The sequence below is a fragment of the Uloborus diversus genome, chromosome 9 (assembly GCF_026930045.1).
Source record: "Uloborus diversus isolate 005 chromosome 9, Udiv.v.3.1, whole genome shotgun sequence".
In the NCBI taxonomy this organism is placed as follows: domain Eukaryota; kingdom Metazoa; phylum Arthropoda; class Arachnida; order Araneae; family Uloboridae; genus Uloborus; species Uloborus diversus.
In genome coordinates, this window is record NC_072739.1 from 100,292,885 (window position 1) to 100,310,650 (window position 17,766).

At 31.5% G+C, this 17,766-nt stretch overlaps 1 protein-coding gene across 1 annotated transcript in view; it reads left to right on the plus strand.

Moving 5' to 3' along the window:
* Positions 1 to 3,527: 3,527 nt before the first annotated feature.
* Positions 3,528 to 17,766, plus strand: part of LOC129230393 (obscurin-like) — a 148,958-nt gene continuing 134,719 nt past the window's right edge. Inside the window, exon 1 of the mRNA XM_054864792.1 lies at positions 3,528 to 3,538. The gene's annotated coding sequence lies outside the window, so the exon portion shown is untranslated. The remainder of the gene's footprint in view (positions 3,539 to 17,766) is intronic.

Consider the following 17,766-nt stretch of genomic DNA (forward strand, 5'->3'; position numbering starts at 1 on the left):
AATGTTAAATGAGGAGAAAATATGGCACTGACGTTAACCTTTTTTTTGTTTTCACCAAGGTAAAAAGCAAACTAATCGCCAAGCTCCAACGTATCTCTTTTCTACACTCTTACACATTCATAAGCAAAGGACTACTGTTACAGTATGATTTGAGTTACGTAAAATGGATATAATGCGAGTATCTCCGAGCTAATGCGAACTTCTCACCAGTAACACGAGTTTTTTCAGAAGAGCAAGACGTTAGTGTCGGCTTCGCTATTGGACACTGAACATTGGAATTCTTTACATCGCGTTGTTGGTGTGCATAATTAACTACTCCATATTTTCCATTCCTGTTTTTGACTCTACATGTGAAAGTTAATTGAATGTAATGGCACATAAGGCTTTATCCAATATAGGCAGTACCTTATATTGGCTTTATCTAAAACTAACGGAGATGGGAAGAGAAAGATAAAGTTTTGGAAGAGAAATATTTTGGGCATTGTAACAGAATTTCTTGTCGAAAAATATCTTTAAAAAATATATATATATATATATATATATATATATATATATATATATATATATATATATATATATAAAATATAAGTTTAGTTGTTTACGTAGGAAAAACGAATACATGGTTAAGGAATGGTGTAAAAACGTTGGAGAGTGTTTGCAATTGTCTAAAGTAATAGTTTATGTTTATCGAAAAGTCGCATACAAACCTGCTTCGCAACGCGAAGTTTTGACTTACGTGAAGGGACTTAGACTGCATCCTTCGCGTAAGTAAAGACTCCACTGTAATTGTAAATTGCACTTAGAAATAAACAGCAAGTTTCTTAACAAAACTGATACTCCTTTGAAACATAATTTTTTAAGTCGACGCAAAATCGGATGAAAACCCACAATTCAATCTAAATTGAAATGGTTCCAGAGTTTGCTGAATGCAACAATTCCATCTTCAGCTAAACGACATTAAAATATATTACATTGCCATCAACATATTAGAATAAAAGTAATTACACACCCATTATAATTTCCCGCCAAATTCAAGCCTTATTCTTAAAATTCCTACAGATGTTGTTTAGAAAACTAATTTATGTTTAATTATTTTTCACTTTCCACTTTACCTCCTCATTAGTAAGTTTTCGACTTCTTATTTAATCTCGGCCCCAGGTCCTTTGACGATACAGCATTGTTTCTTCGCCTTCATTAGAGACTTTATAGCGCTGGTGGGCACAAATAATCTGCAAACAGTTGAAAGCAGTGTTAATTCTTTGCTTTATATGTCTTATTGATCTTATGTTCTCATTTAGATTTTTCAGACCTCTTATGTAAAAAGTAAATAATTCATTATTTTTCACCGGAATAGATGATTGAATGTTTCAGGAATCTTAGTTTTTTAAGTAAACAATTTGAATCTGTCTTTGCATTATGGAATATATAATCACCATCGAAATGAGGAACAAACAGTAGAAGTAGGGAAGAGTGGCTCACATTAGGGTATCTTTCACTTCCTTTTTATTTTTTATTGTTTGACATTGGTCAAATTATTATCAAAATTTTACTTGATATTAACTCATGTCTGCATTAAAATTAGTTTTCTTACGAAAAAGTTTAAAATTTATATTATCAGAAATATAATCACTAACAAAATGAGGTGAAAATAACAGTAGGGGAGAGAGGTCCTTTTTTGGGATATCTTTTTCTTGTTTGTTTGTTTTGGATCAATTGTTATCGAAAATTTATCTGATACTCTTTTAACCTTTTACAACTTAAAAACAGCTTTGAATCATATATCTAGTATGGAATTTTTAAATAAACATTTTGAAGCAATAATTTGTGCGAAGTGTGCAATCACTATTGAAATGATATATATATATATATATATATATATATATATATATATATATATATATATATATATATATATATATATATATATATATATATATATATATATATATATATATATATATATATATATATTTGCTGCATTAGGATTAACCAAAATATAGAGATTTAATGCAATATTCGAATCTTGTAATCTAGAGATTATATGCATATTTTATTTCATGCTATTTAGTGCAATCTAAGTACAAAACATTTATTTTAACATCTTTCTTTCATAGTATTTTCGTTTTGAAATTTATTTGAGGGGAAACTCTCTGAAATTTGAAGCACATTTACTTGTTACATACCCTTAAATGTATTTCATAGAAAGAGAAAAAAAAAACTTACATTTACCACTAATCTGCTCCCTATATTGCAAGATTGTATGGTCAAGTTTAAGAACAGTTTTAAACTAGGACATAGGTGAAAGAAACGCTTTTAAACTGATGCCTTGACTCTAATCAAATAAAAATTCCAAAACAGGTACTATTTCAAAAAGTTTCAAAAACTCCAAGCCCACATATCTTTGCTTTTTTAAGCCCAATTTTGAAATTAATTTTTTAATTTTACTAACAAAATTAGTTTAATAATCACGACTATTCATTTTTGTGTTTGACACCAAAATTAGGCGGAGGCTGCACATCTTAACACCAATAAATCAACTGAAGAAATAGTCTTTAAAAGCGACTTGATTTTACCAATAAAACTATTTAAAAATAATTGAAAAATACACAACTAGAATTTTACATTAAAAACAAACTTATTTCTTTATTATAAAAAAACAACTTTTTGCCATCAAAAAAGAAAAGAACAATAGTTGTTTTTTAAACATGAAACTGAACATTAGACTTTTACTAAATAAAATTCACAAATATATACATGTCTAGAATTTTGATAAAAAAGAATAATCGAAAAATATATAGCTAGAATCTAAATTTAAAATAACTCTTTTCTTCAAATAAGATTCTAAACAAAAATGTATTGTTTTTTTTAAACTAACTAATTGTTTTTTCAATGTAAAACTAAGCGTCAGACTTTCAGTAAATGAAGTTCAAAACTGTATATAACTAGAATTTCAAAGAATAAGAATAATAGAAAGATTGCTATCTAGAATTTTCAAGAAGAAGAATAATTGTAAAATATTTAACTAGAATTTAAAAAAACTTTTTCCTAAATTTAAACTTATGAAAAAAAATATATGCATAAATAATAATTGTGTTTTTAACATGAAAGTAAATGTTAGACTTTTAGTCAAACAAAATTGAAAAATATATAACTAGAATTTCAAAGAAAAGAAATAATATATATCTGTAATTTTAATTTAAAACTGCTTTTTCTTCATTTAAACTTATAATAATGATAATTGGATTTTCAACATGATAGTAAACGTTTGGCATTTTAAAAAATGAAATCCGAAATTAGTCTATACATTTTTATTTTATTAAAAAATTTCACAAACAGCATAAGCTACAAAATCATACAACTCAACGCCGCGCGTTATAAAACTCTCATCGATCGGCGCATGCGCCGTAGTGCCGCACGTGGAAGATAGAACCAGGGAGCAGAAAGAGAGGGAGAAATGGAAAAGACGCCGACATGGGATGTAACGTTAGTAAAGATGTGAAAGTTGATGATCAAGGAAATGTGGAAAATGCAACAAACGGTAAGGAAATTTTATTATAAATATATGAAAAACATTTCCTAAATGATAGAAACACCTTTTAAAAAAATAAAAATAGGAACAGGATTCTGGGATAAATAATATTTTCCTCCGGAAGCGAAGAGGAAACTGAAAAATTGCTAAAGTTGTATCTGATTGTCAAACCTGATGAATGGTTTGTAGCGGAATTCTCTTTCAGTGCAAGTAATATTCTAGAGAAAAATGTTCTTGGTTTGAAGATTAAGAAAAAATTGTGGATTTTTTTGTTGCTATACATTAAGTTTTGAATTACAAGTATATATTTATAAAAAATCATGTATTTATAATGAAAATTTTTGATAGTAAATATATTAATCATTTTGACGGAAATATAAATGAATTGAAATTATTTTGTATTTACAAATTAAGTTCAATTATATGTTTTGAGTCTTATTTTTTATTGTTTTGTGTAAACGTTCTTAAGTCTTTCATTTAGAATAAAGTTTTTAAATGTATTTTGTGTCGGAAGAGTAAAATAGTGTAAAAGAGTTATTATAAATATGTTCCTTGATCATTTCATTTAAAAAACGGATAAGTTATATTTATTAGTTTACTAAAGTCCTTTACTATACAATTCAATGTGTTGCATAACTGAAAATGGAATTTTTTTCAACGAATCAGCATTTATTTGTTTGTGAAATCTTAAATTTTCTTATTTAAAAGGTTGAGTAAATTTTATTATTGTAAAATATTAGTTAAAAACTTCTAAGCCCTTTATGTATTTTTTAGTTTATTGTGAAATAAAAATATTTCTGAAAATAACTAAGAATATAAAACGATCTAAATACATGTCATTGCTGTCAATTAAGTTTCATTACTTTAGATGGTTTAACTATTTTTTCTTAGCATTTAAACAAATGGTGCGTTAACCATCAAAATATTTTACCCACTAATTTGAAAAATTATTTTAAGGTTGAAGAACTTGTTGGCCTTTTCAAAACATTTTTTTTTATATTTAAAGTTACGTATTTTGTAAGTTAATTCTGGAATTTTTCTCTTTTTGATATTGTAGTTAAGGATATTTTTCTTAAACTTATTATTATAAGAAATGTGGAGTTAAAATACTGTCCTATAACATTGGAATGCTTTTGGTTTAATGCATGTTAGGAAGTGTAGATTTTTGCTTTTTTTCAAAAATTGAAAATTCCTGTGATAAAAAAAAATGGTGTATATTAGTATGAAACGTTTGTAAAAACATGTTTTGAAATCAAAATATAATTAGATCCCCACCATGCCTTTAAAGTTTTGATAAATTTGTAAAAAATAACATTTTAGTTTACATTTTTTGCATTTTTATGATTATTTTTTCAATTGCGTATAGCGAAAATAGTTGCAGGGTAAAATTCTTTTTCACGAAAAAAAAAAAAAAAAAAAAAAAATGCGTATCGTATGATATTTAAGCCCTCCGCTGGACTAATGAAATTCGTATTATATAACTAAATTAGATATTTTAATCCTTCGAAGAATATTTTTAAAAACATATTTTTAGAAATTAAAGTCATTTTAAACCTTTCTTTCTATAATCCCACTGCTGACAGACTCTTTTGAACCATTTCTATACCAATGTACAGACAAAGCACTCTAACGTTGCTGGCCACCGGTTACGAGAAAACTTTCCTGCTGATTTGGTTTACAACGCTTTTAGATAATTTTCAGAGCATATCACTTCATAGTTGAGACTTATATTTTTAGTCACTACGAAGTGCATTTGCATTTACTGTGGACGGATCAACAGCAAATCTTTTTAAACTTCAGAGCTGGTAGTTGTTCACATGCGTTAATGGTTTCCCTTTTGGAATACAATGTGTAAAATGGCTTGTGGAGCTTCCATCTTGATGCCATAACAAGCGGCGTAAAAGGGGCTCATTGACATGCAACTGAAATATGAGTCACTATTGCAATGTTGAAAGACTAAAAAATTTGTGTGTGATCCTGTGTCTGGCAAACAAGAAAATTTGTGAGTGATCCTGTGTCTGGTGAACTCAAAAATTTGTGAGTGATCCTGTGTTTGGCGAACAAGAAAATTTGTGCGTGATCCTGTGTCTTGTGAACTAGAAACTTTGTGTGATCCTGTGTCTGGTGAACCCAAAAATTTATGCAATACTTTACTTCCAAATTAAAAGGATGTTTTAACTTCTTTTTGTTTCTGAAACATAACATCATTAAAAATGTTATGACCAAATTTTCCACGTTTTAAGAAATGTCTCGAATTGTTGCCGTGAAAGTAGAAGTAAACTTTTTTCACAACCAATTCACGTTAACAAAGTGTTGCGTTTATTAAAGAGTATCTTAAAAATACGTGGTTTTCAAGAAGTCTATTGAAAAAACAAGTGCTTCTGTGAAAATGCAATCAAAAATGCTCCAAGATGATGCAAAATCTGATTGCTAAAAGATGTAAGTACCTTGTAGCTCGATTGTGCATTTGCGAAACGTCAAGATATGTTTTCAAACAAGACTTCGAGACCAGCGATCTTCGAGAAGAATGTTTATAAGGAATATATATATATATATATATATATATATATATATATATATATATATATATATATATATATATATACAGGGTGTACCAAAAAGAATCATCCGATTTCAAAAAATCATAACTATTCTGTTTTTCGAGCTAAAGGCGCCAACAACGTACTGTTGGAAAGAGGAAACTCTCAAGTTTTACATGGTTCCCGCTGGGTAGCGCAGCGCGTTTGAGTGAACACCCACTTCAGTTCTAGTGAAAATGGCGTCTGGACCACAAAAAGCATTTTGTGTTCTACGTTTTTCGCAGTGTGAGACTGTAATAACCGTTCAGCGTGACTTTCGTAATAAGTACGGTGTTGATCCTCCTACATCACAGAGCATTAGACGATGGTATGAACAATTTCAAGAAACAGGTTGTCTGTGTAAAGGCAAATCGCCGGGCCGTCCCAGAGTCTCCGATGCAGACGTAGAGCGCGTCCGCCATTGTTTCACACGCAGCCCGCAGAAATCTGTTCGCCACGCTGCTCGACAGCTCAACATGCCTACGATGTCCGTCTGGCGTGTGTTACGTCGAAGATTATGCATGAAAGGATACAGACTTCAATTACTGCAAGCTCTTAGTGAAGGTGACAAAGAACGACGCGTGGAGTTTTGTAACTTTGTTCTTGATAAAATGATGGACGATGAAGATTTTGTATCACGAATAGTGTTTAGCTGCGAGGCAACATTTCATTTAAATGGAAAGGTGAACCGCCGTAACATTAGAATATGGGGTACAGAAAAACCACATGAAATTGTGGAACATGAGAGAGACTCTCCAAAATTTGATGTGTTTTGTGCGGTTTCACGGAAAAAGGTGTACGGTCCTTTTTTCTTTGCTAAGAACACTGTCACAGGAATAACGTACCTCGATATGCTGGAGAATTATCTTTTCCCCCAACTGGAGACATTCGAATGATTACATTTACCAACAGGATGGGGCACCGCCACACTGGCATCTGGCAGTCCGCGAATTTTTAAATGAAACGATTCGTGATCGGTGGATCGGCCGCACTGGACAAAATGACAAATCCTTACATTTCTGGCCTCCAAGGTCACCGGACCTTACTGTATGTGATTTTTTCTTGTGGGGATTTATCAAGGACTCTGTATATGTGCCTCCTCTACCAACAACAATGGATGATCTAAGGAAGCGCATAACAACAGCAGTGGAATCCGTAACTCAGGACAGGCTCGCTGCAGTGTGGGACGAGTTTCAATACCGTTTAGACATATGCCGTATATCTAAAGGTAGACATATGGAACACCTTTGAAAATGGAAGGACATATACAAACTTTTTCAGTTTCCCTTTCATCCAAAAAAATTTGTAATTGCATATGTTTATTACTGTTCGAAATATAGACATGCCAAATCAGATGATCCTTTTTGATACACCCTGTATTATTAAAAGTTATTAGAAGGTATTTGTTTGATGATATTCAACTCTTTTTCCCCATTCATTTGCTTTGAAGTCCCTCTAATTTTGGAGGCGCAAATTTATTTAGTAGACTGGAATTAATTATATGAGTTGAAAACGCTGTACGGACCCCCCTCCCTCCGAAAATGCTTTTGACACCATCCATGCTGAATCTTAAGTAAAATGATCCCCTGAATCAAAATAAGACAACCATTTTCCCACACCATCCGCACTTTTTCGAATCTCACAATGGGGTCGTTTCCAAAATTTTAAAAGTATTTTTTTCTGAAAGAGCATGTTTAAACACATAGGATCTGACCGTTTTCTAAATAATTTATTTAAGTTTATTTTTTAAAAAAAATTATTTAAATCGGCGCGCTTTTAATGCTTACGCTTCTGTCGTGTGACGTCACAAAGGATGAAATGCCATTTAGTGTTGCCATTCACAGCTCAAAATATTTAATTCGCATTTTACTCACGTGTATTGGCAACGATATGGTTGATAGCAAGCGTAGAGAGCAATTTTAATTCGCTTCTTGATTATCATAAGGTGGAAACGCAGTGAAAAATGGCCGAAGGACATCATTTGTGACGTCATAAAGATCACGCCTTGTTTTCAAAATCGAACATTTAAAAAAATTAATTAAAAAATAACTGTTGGGAAAATGAAAGTATTTTCTGGGTTCATGTTATTTTTTTTTTTGCTCCTTCTATCAATTTCAGTGACTAAAAGTAGTACTTTTGACTGAAGGAAACAACCCCATTGCTTTCAGTTTTCCGCGGTTTCATGACCATTATAATTATTTGGAGGGGAAGGAAACATTAAATTAACCATTAAATTTCTTCTGAGAGGCTAGAGAAGTGGAAAGTGCAAAAGCATGAGCATTTGTAACTTGTTAGAAGACTAATGGGAGTATTCCTCCTAAAATATTGAAAAAACAGCAAAAGTGAACTTTTTCTTCCTAAAAGTTTGTTCTACAATTTATTCACTTATTTTTCAGTGTAAAAGAGCATAGGATTCATTCCTATGAGTCCCATGTCTGAAAAAGGTGTCACGTGTTAAAATTTAAAATAGTAGAATCACGATTATCCGAGCTAATTGGGACCGCTAGTGCCTCGGATGTCGGAAATCTCGATTAATAGAAACTTTGCATAAAAGCCTGACAGAATCTCAGACTTTTAAAAAGTATTAATTGAAATGCAGTAGAATATATTTTTAAAAGATAAAAATGGACCACGTAAAAAGCAATGTTTTACAATTAAAAAACTAAAATTGAATATAACTTGTAATAAGTTTAAAAAAAATATATTATTTATTAATTTTATTTCAATGTCGAGTTAACTGTTGAAAGATGCATTTAAAGAAACAAACTTCTAGAAAATATTCTTATTTTCAAATTTAAAACTCTTCATTTAATATTAAATTAAAAGTTTTTTAAAAAATAGACTTAGTTATCAGCTCGGTTAACAGAAACCTCGGTTAATTGAGGTTCTACTGTAATGGTATTAAAATACCCTTGGGAAATGCATGTTGCATACGAGTCGTACCGCAGAACTTCAGAAAGAACCTTCCCGTATTGTTTGTCCTTGTACAACTTACATTTGGAGTTATAATTAAAATTAAATATGAAATTAAGTACACTTATAAAAGCATTAATGTATATTCACAATATTGCATTAATGTACATTTATAATCCAGCATTAATATGCTGAAGATCTGCTGTGTGACTCTATGCAACATGACTTTTTCTTACAACGTGTTATATTTATGTTTTTCGCAATCACGAGTGTGCGTGTGTTTGTAGGTGTGTGTGTATGTGTGTGTGTGTGTGTAGGATATGGACGCAACCTGGAGACGGTTTTTGCCAGAGGAGCAGCATTGTGAGGCCGGCCGACGCGACGGGCGGTGCTGGCAGAGGGTGGCGCCGCGCCGGTGGGAAAAATGATAGCACGCCCAAAAACAGTCCAAATGAAAGCAATAAGCAATCGTGATTGCTCAAAAAAAAAAAAAAAAAAAAAAAAAAAAAAAAAAAAAAAAAACAGGGAGGAGGTATGACAAATTGCAGTAGACAATGGTCATTTTTGAATTCATGGAGTCATTTTATCTAAGAATCAGCAAGAGTAGAGTCAGAAGCAATTCGAAATTTTGTTTTTTACCACACAATGAAATGAAACTAATAAAATGTCAATACATCGGTTAATCAAAAGCAAAATGTTTTAAAACAAGGATAAAATGATACATTTAGCTGAAAAAAAAACCTGGAATTGTCGTGAAACACCGGTTACCAGCATCCGTAATCTATTTTTGGTTAAATTTAAATTTCGATTTATTCCAACTTTGTTTCTAAAATTTATGAAATAAATTGGTTTGCTAAGTAAGGAAAAACTTCCACTACAGTAAGTAGGAAGACACTTCAGTAAGTAGTTGAAACTAATGGCTTAGATTGTAGTCAAAGCAGCGATACCTCCGTCATCTTGGGGCTAAATGCTGCTTTCTTCCAATGTCTGCTATAATGAAGTAGGGTGTTTCGCTTCTTGATTGTGATGCTCCTTGATTGTGGATTAACATGGAACTAATAAGCAACCACAATTGAGAGGTAAAACACGCGACTTCGCCATATCAGACATACTGTCCAACCAGGGATTGTATGGAATTTTCAAACGTCCAGATAAGACGAATATATCTGAATGAGGGAGAAAAGTAAAAATTTGAAGCCGGTATTCCGCTCATTTGAATGAGACTCTGCTTTTGCAAAAACTGGCATCGCTAAAAAATAATAGATTCGTCCATTTCTGTAAAACTGATGTTTGTCTTTCCATACAATCCGTGGTTAAACAGTAGGAAGAGAGCATCGTTTAGCCCCAAGATGGCGGAGGAGTCGTGCCTTATTCTACGATTCAGGGCTTTCGTTGACACTTCAAAGGAAAAAATTGAAATGTACGTATTGCAGATTCAAATAGCATTCTATAATTTTAGTTAAAAATTTATTTAGTTCTTTGTTTTATGTTATTTAATCGAAATTATAAAATAGTGTTCAAATTTGCAATGCTCTCCTTTCAAACTGTCAATTACAACTAGTTTTAATGTTAACCACTGGTGGTTTTATCTAAACATTCCCCATGTAAATAACAAATGGAAAAATACAAGTAATTTTTATTAAAGTATGATTTTATTTAAAAGAAAAAAAAACTAATGTTAGTAACGCTTATATAAACTTGGAGCAACAGACTGAAGATTTAATGACTTCCACTATCTGTTGACATCTGTTTTAACCAGTTAAAATGATTGCTTATGATAGGCAAAACAATGATTAAAACTAAAGCAATTAACTGAAGTAACTTTCAAAGAATCTGCTTCAACTGAGACCAATCAAATTAGTTAACTCAAATGACTCAATTTCAGCGGAAACTAATCAAATTAACTCCCTTCGTTAGTAAATAGATCTGTTCGCAAGTTCAACGAGGCAATTCGTATCGTGCAGATGTTTTGTATTTTTAGTAGAGTTTCATTTTAAAATTTAGAGCATTTATTTAAATGAAGTATTTAGAAGTAAAAAGATAATTCTGTAAATTTTTTTTTCCGGAAAAAAAGTTCGTAAATTCGTTGCAGTAAAATAATCTAAAGGGCAAAACTGGGAAAGTTCTTTAGTGTCCAGAGGCCAATAGGGGGTCGCTCACAAATGATGTCAAGTTTTGAGGGGAAGGGAGGCTCATGAAACTGTGACAGTTTGTAACAAGGAATGGGAGAGGGCAAGAAGTGTAACACATTTTTTTGGTCGAAAAAAAAGATTTTTTGAAGTGAAACTTTTATGTGATGGGTTTGAAATACTGATCCTCAACCTCTTTGTGCGACGGAAGTGCTGTAGTAAGTTTTAAATTTTGTTAAAAACAATGAAAAACAATCTTTATATTTAATAATAATAAAGCTGAAAGTCTCTCTGCCTGGATATCTGGATGTCTCTCTGTCTGGATGTCTGGATCTCTGTGACGTGCATAGCGCCTAGACCGTTCGGCCGATTTTCCTGAAATTGGGTGCAAAGTTAGTTTGAACATGAGAGTGTGCATCTCGAAGCGATTTTTCGAAAATTCGATTTTGTTCTTTTTCTATTCCAATTTTAAGAACATTTTCTAGAGCAAAATTATCATAGGATGGACGAGTAAATTACTAAGTTATCATAACGTGGAACCGTAACATGGGCAAACAAATTGGCTAGAAATTTACCATACATTATTTGTAAATATACAAGCGAACCAAAAGACATTTTAATTTTCTACTACGGGCAAAGCCGTGCGGGTACTGCTAGTAGTAATTATAAAATTAGTTTTGTTAGTAAACTTCACAAATTAATTCAAGTGTTAAACCTAAACAAGCATATATTTGTGGATTTTGTTTATTTTAAACTTTCCAAATAATGCAGGCTTTGGAAAATGTCTTTGATTTAAGTCAAGTTATTCGTTGAAAAGCGTAATCCACATTACTTAAGTTCAGCCTTGAAATTCGTTTGTTAACTTTTATCAACAAAATTAACTTGAAAACTACGGTTAATCCCCAGTTTCGGCTGACATTTCAAATTTCCTCCCATCTTTAAAACATCAAAAGGTATGGTCGAAACTGAAAAACAGGGAGGGAGAAATTGATAAGCGAATTTCGAGTGTTTTTTAGTTTTTCGGTGTTTATAATCTATTTTCTTCATTAAAATATACAATTTTGCTGTGAATATACTGAAATCAAGTGCAGAAAGAACAAGAACGTGAAGGGAGAGAAAACGTGCGAGTGAAGTAACTTCAGAATGTAAAAAAAAAAAAAAAGAAAAAAAAAAGATAATAAGAAAGTTTTACTTTTTACTTTCTTCTATATCTAATATATAGAAGAAAGTATTGGATTCGTGCAAATTTTCGAATTTCGAATTTTGACGGATTCGAACGTTTTGAGGTGTGCTGAGTCCATTTCGACTATTTTTGGAAAATGTCTGTCTGTCTGTGTGTGTGTATGTGTGTGTGTGTGTGTGTGTGTGTGTGTGTATGTGTGTCACGTCTGTGTGTGACCAGTTTTTTGTGGCCGCTCTACAGCAAAAACTACCGCATGAAATTGAACGAAATTTGGCACACATATGTGCCCCTATGTGAACTTGTGCCCATTGGTTTTTGGCGCGAATTCCTCCAAGGGGGGTGGAGCAATGGGACGTTTTTTGAGTTACGCGTGCTTGCTATTCCTCAGGAAGTTACTGGCGGAATCAAACAAAATTTGGTCCATATGTTGGTATTAACAGGAACAGGTGCTGATTCAATTTTGGTGTCAATAGCTCAAACGGGGGTTGAGTTATAGAACGTTTTTTGTCGTCAATTGTGACTGCTGTATCTCAAGAAATAACAAACGGAATCAAACAAAAATTTTTTGTCAAGTAGCCCTTAGTGGGTATAAGAGCTGATTTTATTTTGGTGTCAACAGCTAAAAAGGGGGTAGCGCAATCGCCCGTTCTTTTTTTTCCATTGTGAGTGCCCTATCTCAAGAAGTAATGCTGCATTCTGGTTGAAATTTGGAATATATGTGAATACATACGTAAACAGGCTTTGGTTCAATTTTGACTCCAATCGCTCCAAGAGGTGCTGATTTTTTTTTTTTTTTTTTTTGCGAATAAAAATAGTTTTATTAATGCAACAATAAGAAAGATAAATCGTAATAGATTGTCGTCTGCGTATTTCTCGTGATTTTAATTGTATGGAAATGATCGGAAATATTATCTCAATGATTTAAAATTTTTAACTGTTGCCATCTTATGTTTGTTAATAAATAAAATATTTGTAATTAATTCAAGTAAGGTTTTTAAAGTAACTTTCAATTTTCGCTCTTTGTTTTGTTTTTACAATAATTCAGACATTGGGATGGTCGTCAAGTTTTTGCATGTGTAATTTTGTTTTTGTTAGGAATATTGCTTCCGGGGCATTCCAAGGTATTTCTGACATTTATGTAGAGTCCGTAACGTGACCTTTTTTGCCATAACTTTTTAATTTACTGTTTGATTAGCATATTATTTTATTTTGATCTTTTCCTTCCAACACACCAACTCAAATTAAAATAATTTGCAAATCAAACTGTAAATTAAGAAGTTATGGCAAAAAAAGGTCACGTTACGGACTCTACATAATGTCAAAAATACCGTGGGATGCCCCTTCCTCGTCAAGCATGGGGAGGGATCAGAAAAAGGAAAAATATAGAAGAAAGTTTCGTGATGGCCACAACATACTAGTTTACTTCTATCGTGTGTCTTGACAACACACACTTTTTTGAAATAGATCATTTGAAATATGGCTACCTTTGTAAACTACTATGTACTAAACAACTGTACTAAATGTACAAAACAATATATATTCTTTTTCATTGTTGAAATTAAGTTCTAAGTACATTAATTACTGTAATTAATACATCTTTAATAAAATAGTTCATGCAGGCTACATTTTGATTTTAGTAGAGAAAATGGTACCAATTACTGAATTCCTTCGTACATTCCAAACTCAATAATTTACTTTTTAAGGTGGCAACCGGGTGGCGAGTGGGAGATTTTAACCGCTAAATTTATTTTCATTTAATCGCCAATGTCTTCGGTGGTTACCGATAATTTTTCATTTTCAAGTTATAAAATTTCGCATGAATTCGTCTTTTACATGACACCTCACAAACTTGAAATTTAGTTTATTATGTTCAAACGTTTAGAACTTTGACAATACATCATGTGTGCTAGCTAAATATATAATTTAATCTTTGGAGTTCTTTGATTTATGGCTTACTTAGTATCGTAGACGGATATGCTGAAGACTTACTCATATGCGTATAAGTCAGATTATGTTTCAAACACGCAAAGAAACATTTCAACATACTAATGTATTCACACCCTAACTCATTTTCAAGGACACTAAACTGAATGAAAGCTTTTAAGGCACGAAATCAGAAATGGTACATTTTCTTAAAACACTGGTTTGAAGGCTAATGCATACCGTTCTAAAGTGAAATATGTCTAGTTTGAGCGAAGATGGATGTTTGACGTTTATCATTTTGAACACGAAAGATTAAAATTTTTGAGTTCGTTTCTGATAAATTTAAACAAAATTTCTTTATTAATATTGAAATTGGAACCCGCCAACGAAAAATAACTTTTGGAGGGAAAATAAAAATACGCATAAATTATTTTAATTTTACTCCTGTAGCACAGTTTCTACTTCAATAAATGCAGAAAAAGGACTCAAATAACGCTTCCAAAGTGAATGAAATAACAAGAAGTTCATTCCAGAATAAACAGAACCTGCTTTCCCTGTCTGACAACATCGACTTTCAAGTATTTAATCAATATTCTCTAAATTAGCTAAGATTGCAAATTTTGAAGAATCTTTTAAAAAGAAAAAAAAAGTATTAAAAATGAAGAGCTCATCTAAATAAATACATTTAAAAAATAATTTGTTAAGCTCTTTTTTCCTGGTAAAAGTAAAGCACCTCGGAGTTTATTTTTCCTTTGTTTCCAAAAAATAATTTAAAATATAAATAAATTAGAAAATAAATAAAATATAGTAAAATGTCCACTTAAATAAATAATTTTCACCAGAAAAAATTGCCAGCACTGCACAGTTCTTATTATTAAAGCACAAAGGTCTTGCACAGTTCTTAATGTTAAAACACAAAGGGCTCCAAATTTACATTTATTTCCCCCCTGTTGGCAAAATATAATAAATAAGTTAAACTTTAGAATGAAAATAAAACCAAATCATATCAACAATCATTATTTCATAGTAAAAACCAGGGCTGCGGAGTCAGAGCCCGTAGTCGAACGTTTAAATTTCAAGAGTCGGAGACGGGCAAAAGAAAAGAAAACAAATATGTTTTTTTTACGCTTTGTAAACAAAAATTACTTGCTAGAAAAGATATTTCTTCGTTTATTAATCTTATTAACTCATCTTAAACAGTTCTGTGTTTGGCGAATTGAAATTTGCTAAAATTGTCTTATTCTCAACGCGTAGTATTAACACTTATTAAGCATATTCATAAATGTAATGTTGAGACTGGCGAAATTTTTCCAGCTGTTTGTTAAGACCTACGTAACAGGTTTCTCTCTTTCTACAAGAGAAACTCTGACATTGTGTTCAATTGTAGGTGGGAGAGAGGACATAATTTTACAAATTCATGAATTTATTGCATCAATTAATTCCTTAGGTTTACAAAGCTCGTCAATTTTTTGTCTCTACGTTCATTAGAAGCAAAGATTTTGCTATGCGTACGTGTATAATATAGTGTTAAAACATTAGAAGCTTCAAATGCATTTTTCTCGAAATAAGTTTTTTGTCGAATTTTCTCCCTTTAAAAATGATAACTAAAAAATTCTTATCCGATTATTATGAAACTTTTCAGATTTCGTCTATATTCTGTAGCTAAGGAATGTAACATACAAAATGTAAATCATAACGGCACTATTTTATTAGTTATAAACTGTTTTTAAATTATAAATTAGAAAATTTGCGTAAAATTCTTCAAAAAAAAAAAAAAAAAAAAAGCTTTGGTGAGCTTTGAAATTTTTTTTATTTCCAACATTTTTTTAATAACTAATTAATTTTTGGTATCTGCCCTAGATAAGAGTCAATCAGATATTTCGGTGATACTTTTATTCTTATAATTAAAAAAAATCTTTTTAAATTCTTTGAATTTCTAGAAATTTCCACGAAAATTCGTAATATTTACAATTTTTATCAGAAAAACTTAAAAAAGTTTCAAAAAATGCTAGTTAATTATTCATTTTGTCTAAAACTACACCAGAGAATGTAATTACAATGTTTCTAAACATAAGTTTTCTAAAACAGGGCTCCAAACGTGTTCGGATACCTCAAATATTTTTCAGAAAGAAGTCTCACTATTTGTTTGATAGTGCATACCAACTTTTGCAGTTAATTTAAATATTTTCACTCCTTTGCAATCATAATTTCTTGAAAGTTGTGAAACTTTCAGCACATTTTCCATCTTAACGAAGTATCTGTTTAGCAAGAACCTGACTCGCACAACATTCACGAGGAGTACTTAGATCAGTACAGTAAACTCCCGATACAGTTAACTCCTGATTATCTATCGTCGGATTATCCGCGAGTCTTTTCATAATAATTAAAAAACAAATAAATAACGGTCATTAAATGTTTTTTAAACTTATGATTGTGTTATTGTTCGTTTTTAGCTTTTACATGTGTATATTTTTATATTTAATGTTATTAGATGAATTATATAAATGCTTTTAGCTTTAATTTAAATGTATGTGTGAGTGTTATCCATATTTTTCAGCTATTTCCTAGAGTACTATCGTTTTATACCTATTATTTAGATTATCTGCGGTTTTCACTCATGCTCGGTTAGCGTGCCACCCTATTCCGTGAATAATCGGGAGTTTTCTGTATTAGGAGGATTAAAAAAAAATTTTTTTGCCAAATTAGCAATGTGTTGTCACTAAATTAGGCCAGAAGCGTACAGAATATTTATGCGTTTGTAGAAATGACAAGAGATGTACACAATTACAATGCAGGCACTCATTGACATACACAGTGGGCTTTCTTGTGTCCTCTCGGATGAAAGGTGAGCTTATATGCCCACATTGACAAAGTCCCAGCTGGACAGAGAGAGTGCTACCGAATTTTTCAATAGAAATGATTTTTTTTACTTTTTATTAGACTCTTGAAGGTAATTCTTACTCTTAGTACCAAAATTTATAGGTTCAACAATTGTGGAAGAATCACCTTTTTTTTTAATCACGTTGTAAGATTCTTTTGTTGCTATCGAATCAACCGTGAAACGTTTTGAATCTTACTTCTTCACGCTTCGATGTCATTTTATTCGTAAAGATTTTCTTGCAAATGAATGATGACATAAATTAATTGTTCAAAGTCCACTTCTTTCATCCATATGCAGAAAATTTAGGATTTACAAACCGATGCAACTCAAAATTGCTATGCAAAACTGTGCAAAACTTTCAGGGACATATTCCGTAATACAATTAGTACGGTTAACACACCAGTAGTGACCAGTGTTTCAGTAGTGGCCACATCAAAGTTTATATTTGGAAAAAAAAAGAGATTCCAGATCTCCCAATGGATTTATAAGTGCATCAAACGTGCTGGGAAACCTGGAATCCTATTTTTTCAAATATAAACCTTAAAGTGCCCAATACTGAAGCACTACTAAGCACTGACTCCAACTGATGTGTTTACCTTAATGCATGTATGTTTTCTCAGTAATCTTAT